Source organism: Cydia strobilella, chromosome Z (genome assembly GCF_947568885.1).
Source record: "Cydia strobilella chromosome Z, ilCydStro3.1, whole genome shotgun sequence".
In the NCBI taxonomy this organism is placed as follows: domain Eukaryota; kingdom Metazoa; phylum Arthropoda; class Insecta; order Lepidoptera; family Tortricidae; genus Cydia; species Cydia strobilella.
This window is the reverse complement of record NC_086068.1, coordinates 20,445,272-20,451,271: the sequence shown is the minus strand read 5'-3', so window position 1 is coordinate 20,451,271 and position 6,000 is coordinate 20,445,272. Positions and strand designations below refer to the sequence as shown.

General features: G+C 39.3%; 1 long non-coding RNA gene across 1 annotated transcript in view; it reads left to right on the top strand.

Moving 5' to 3' along the window:
* The first annotated feature begins 205 nt into the window (after nt 1-205).
* LOC134754511 (uncharacterized) overlaps nt 206-6,000 on the top strand; it is a 32,179-nt gene continuing 26,384 nt past the window's right edge. The window contains exon 1 of the long non-coding RNA XR_010128916.1: nt 206-324. This is a non-coding gene — a long non-coding RNA (uncharacterized LOC134754511). The remainder of the gene's footprint in view (nt 325-6,000) is intronic.

Below are 6,000 nucleotides of genomic sequence, written 5' to 3'. Positions count from 1 at the left end.
CATGTGTTGTTGTTGTAAACATACGATTCGTGAAGTTTCGGAGCCAGGAAATCTCTTAACACGAAAGTCTTGTTAAGTCTTTCAAAATTTACAAGCAAGACTGGAAGAGTGCCGCAACCACTACGGACGACATCTTGATGATTTAATTTTTAAAACGTAAATTTTTTTTTTTTAATTCCTTTTACACTGGCCCACCCTGTAGAAAAAAAAACAATAAATTTTGTGGGTTCCCCATACTTAGAATTGCAAAAATCAAAATTTTTTTGTCATCAAACCCATACGTGTGGGGTATCTTAGGGATAGGTCTTCAAAAATGATATTGATGTTTCTAATATAATTTTTTTCTAAACTGCATAGTTTGCGCGAGAGACACTTCCAAAGTGGTAAAGTGTGTCCCCCACATTTTACATTACCATGCAAACCTCCACCGAAAATTTGTTTGAACCAGATCTAGTAAGTAGTTTTTTTTAATACGTCATAAATCGTAAACCGCAATTTACCTTTCACTCACGTTTCACATAAAAATACATTGTTTAAATTGTGTAATGTACGGAACCCTCAGTGCGCGAGTCCGACTCGCACTTGGCCGGTTTTTTTGAATAATTTAGTGTCTAAAGTATTGTTTTCAAAGATTTAAGAACCTGTTATTTATTATGTTTATTTATACATATCAGTATCTGAATTTGTTATAAAGTAAGAAAATGTATGCTCCCAAAATTAATAAATATCTAAAATCTATTTGTAAGTAAATCGTCATCGCCAATGCCACCAACCGATCGTTTTATCTGGGACCTAACCGTACGTTAGTGTGACAAAACAAGTAAAGATGAGCAAAGAGTGACGATATAATAAGATAGAGCGGTACTGTCATAGTACATTTTGTAACCACTGTAAGTTAACTGCCATCTATCGACATACTTTAAAACTAAAAATTAAAATTTATAAAAATACGTTACAATGTATTTAAATATGGATAAATGATTTATTTAATTGCATTAACTATTTTTATATGATTTTGACCCATGTTCTTTCACTGATATGCGTTAAAATTATAAATAACAAACGAAACCGTCAGCGCCCTCTATACGAGAGTAGGCCAAAACTAGTGGCGCCATCTGATAGAGAATCAAATTTTCGTGATTTTCGAGGCACGTTTTTTCCTTAGACTGTATCATAGAGTAACTTATACTAGAGCGGTACTGTCATAGTAAATTTTGTAACCCCAGTAAATTCACTGCCACTTTAAAACTAAAATTGAAGATTTGTAAAAATACGATAAAATGTATTTAAATATAGATAAATGATTTTTTTTATTTGCATTAATTATTTTGTTGATTTTGACCCATGTTCTTTCACTGATATGCGTTAAAATTGTTAAATAACAAACGAAACCGTCAACGCCATCTATACGACTGTAGGCCAAAACTAGTAGCGCCCTCTGAACGAGAATCAAATTTTCTTGATTTTCGAGGCACGTTTTTTCCTTAGACTGTATCCATCTATTACGGAGTTATATCTATCTTTGACTGTATGTATCCATGGCTATTACGGAGTTATAATTATCTATGTTTGATATGAGTAACTGTAATGTGGCCATACGAGTATGTAAACCTTATTGCAGCGAGAAGATAAGATCTATCAATTATCAGTTGATCGTACCTACTTTTATAGTAGGGTAAGTAAGGACAGTAAATGTATGGAGCAGTATGCACTTTAGTCTCACTCAGGCAATGCCGCTTGGCACGATGGTTCCTTAGGTAAAGCAAAGCTGATTTGGCCCGGTAGCCCCCCCCCCCCCCCCCAAAGAGGGGGGGAGGGATCGACTGCCCAGGTCCAATTCGTCCAGGTCTTAGCAACTAGGGCAAGTAATATATCATTTTCGTGTAATTAAGGGTCCAGGAATTTATTTTTACAAGAATTATTTTACCTTTTCATAAGAAAAAATGTTTTTGTGCAAAAAATGAAAATGTCATGTATTTTTTTGTGACAATTTTGGCTGTTACAATCATAATAATGGCGAATAACACTTAATAATAAATTTGACTATGTTGCCCATTTATTTTTCATTCTGAAATACATCAGTTCAAAGGAGGCATTCATACATTTTTTTGTAGGAAAAAAATAATTTATTTTATAGTTGTGTTTAATTCATGATGAAAATTTCAGCTTCATATCTTTAGTGGTTTAGATTGTATGATGTCCGGGAGTAAGCAGAGTAAGGTAGAGTTTTGATGTTTTGATAGATATCAAAATGTAGATAGGGGATAACTATTATGAAATAAAAATGTCTTTAGCTCAAAAACATGTAGATCCTAAACTACTGAAAATTTTAAGCTAATAGTTCGAACATCGATTAATTATAATAGGTATGTCAATTATAAAATAAAATTTGAAAATATCAACCCTTAAGGGGGGTAATTTGTACAAGCTTTTATCGCTGACTGTACTTTTTTCCACAGGTAACTAATACTCATCGAGAGAATTCTAAAATCCCCAAATACAATTAGGTTTCGTTGTTTTATCACAGAGTTCCTATGACCACCTCCTGTCTCCGTGGTACCATAATATTGCATTGTCACGCGACTTACATATATATTTGTGCAAAAGCTGGAAATAAAAGGTGTCAGGGGTATACCACTCGCACTCTTCATGGATTACCTGTACGGCAGGCAGCAACGGGTTAAGCTGGGCGAATTTTGTAGTGAAAATGAGAACGTGCTGTACGGCGTGCCCCAGGGAAGCGTGTTAGGCCCAACTTTATTTTTAGTCTATACCTATATAAACGACCTCTGTGACATGACCATTCCTAAAGCTGACATATTCTCCTATGCTGACGACACAGCAGTTATATTTTCTGGAAAATCTTGGGATGAGGTTGAAAGTGGTATAGCTAAAATCTCGAATTGGCTAAGGATAAATTTGTTAACACTAAACACGAATAAAACAAAATATATTTGCTTTAGTATAACAAAGGAGGGTAGTTCGGCGCGTTCGCGATAGCAAGCTTCTGCTGCATGTGCTCTGTGTTTAAATAAATAGTTAAAAGTGTTTTTGATAAATATCAGCAAATAACTGTGAAATATAGTGAAATACTCTAACACAAGTGTTATCCAAGAAAAATAATATCAAAATAGTGAAAATTTGTACTAAAAGTTAAAACAGTGTATCATCCTACCCACAACACACTAATATCAACTATATAATTTTATAGAATAAAAATACTTTAATAAATATCAAGTGTAATAAATCAAGTGGTGCTAAGTGTATAGTCATTGGTTGTGACTCCTGCTCGACCAAACTCTGCCAAGAATGTGCAGGCCTCTCACCAACAGAGGTGCGCGTGTTTGAGTTAAAAACAATCCAAAGAGTGGTTCAATTCTTGTGCACGGACTGCAAAAAAACGATGCGCGAGCTCCCAAACATTCTGCAGTCTATACAACAGCTCCAAAAACAGGTCGAAGATTTGAAAAGGCGCAATGACATTGCGAGCCGGGAAGAGGTCATTCAAGAGTTGATTGAGCGGAAAAAACGGGCCAAAAATGTCATTGTCTTCAATGTACCTGAAAGTTCGTCTAACCAACCGGAAGAAAGGAACCAGCATGATGTGCGAGAATGTGAAAAAATTGTAGCCACTATAACCGGGGAGGTCAACATGTCCGGGGTCAAGGTCGTGCGTCTCGGAAGCCCAGGTAACAGTTCACCCAGACCGAGACCAACCAAAATCATATTTAACAACAAATACGACGCACTGAAGATTCTTAAAAACAAAGGCAGGCACTCTAATGGCAAGAACATCAAGTCTGACCAAACACCTTCACAACAAGAATACCTAAAAATTCTACGCACAGAATTGGAGGAACGCACCAATGAAGGAGAGGAAAACCTTACAATTAAATTCATAAACGGTTGCCCTAAAATAATAATTTCATCAAAAAACCAAGCCACCCAACAATAACACCAAAACAAACAACAACATGCAAACAAAACAATACAATTCTACCTATCTTAGACAATATTATTATAGGTATATACACTAACCTAGGCTCGTTACAACCCATATGGGCTGATAACGGATGTCGGGGCTTTTAACCTCCGTGGCGACCTGACATAGACCGACTGACTGACTGGCTGACTAACATACATAATATTTGGAATATTGGAACGACCGACATCTAAATTCAAAATTAGACATGACAGCCAACAAGACCAGTTGACGACTAGTTCTCGACAGATAGCGGACGACGACAGACGCTACAACGGTAGACGCAGTACTGCCGCATCTGGAACGTTGGGTGGAAAGGAGGCATGGTACGCTAACTTTCCATATGGTGCAGATACTTAATGACCATGGATGCTTTGGTAAGTACCTGCGACGCATAGAGAGGGAGGAATCCCCCATGTGCCATGAGTGTGGCGCACTGGTAGACACGGCGCGTCATACTCTCGAAGAATGCCCTGCATGGGGACCCCAGCGGGCCATCCTTCAAACTAAAGTAGGAGCAGACCTTTCGTTGGCGAGCATTGTTAAGGCCATGCTCGACAGCGAGGAGGCATGGAAGGCGATGGCCTCCTTCACTGACGAAATTATGTCGCAGAAGGAGGCAGCGGAGCGTGCGCGTGAGAACGACCCTAACGCGCATCCACTCCGCCGACGACGGGCTGGGGGCAGAGCCAGGCGCTATGCGCGCCTGCTGCCTCCACCGTAGCGGGCTGCGCAGGGCTCCGGGGGAGTCCCTGCGGTTTTTCTAGCTCACAGGACGGGTCACTCACCAAGTGGCACTCAAAAATACTCACGGCCTGCGGGCCGCCCGCCGGGGCGCATGCGGTCGAATGCTGATAGCGACCCTGCGGCACCCCATCTAAGGCGGATTCGGCACTCGTTGGTGGTTTTAGACGGTAGTCCTCTGGTTAGTCCGTCATCCCTCCTGGTTCCCCCGGACCAGGTAGCATGCGTAAACGCATTTCCCCAACGTTAAAAAAAAAAGGCTTGTTACAACCTAAATTCGACCTACTTCATACTCGTGTTCTTACATGCAAACCCAAGCCGATAATCATAGCTGTGACTGAAACATGGTTAAATGTGAATATACCCAATAACTTAGTGAGTATTCCGGGTTATGATCTATACAGGAAGGACCGGGTTGACAGAAGAGGCGGAGGCATCGCTGTGTATGTTGCTCAGGAGGTATGTGGATTACAAATACTAGCTAAAGTAAATACCAGCTACTCTTCTCTCCAGTCTATTGACACGCTATGGTTAGATATAAATTTAAACCAATACAAATTCTTATTTGCATGCATCTATCGACCAGAAGATTCTTGTATAAATGAAGAAAAAATGTTGATAAGTGAGATATCCTCTGCGTCCACATCGTGTAACGTCATCATTACTGGAGATTTTAATTACCGTGAGATAACCTGGGCATTAGCAAACATTCAACATAGCGACAATAGAAGAGAGTATATGTTTGAGGAAATGTTCGTACAAAGCAATCTGTATCAATTGGTCCAAAAAACCCACTCGACACAGAGAAGGCAACCGGTCTTCCCTTATTGATGACCAGTCATGACGAACGACGAAAACCTTATTACAGCTGTTAAACACCAACCGCCTGTGGGCAAATCCGATCATGATTTCTTGCTACTGTCAATGCAAATAGAAAACAGTAATACATTAAGTAAAAGTATAAAATCGAACAGGAAAAACTACTTCAAAACAGACACAGAGAGTGTAGACTCGGCCTTATATGAACGCAATATTTTAAATTTAGTAAGCACACATAATACAACTAACTGCAAATGGGAAGCATTTGAATCCACCTTCCTCGAGGTGGCCAACAAGCACACACCGAACGCGAGGCCACCGCGCAAACCACCACTGAAACCTTGGATTGACAAGAATATAATACAAAAAATACAGGACAAACGAAAGGCATGGGACAAATATGTACTTACAGGATGCAGAGATGATTACTAGCACTACAGAACACTTAATAATGC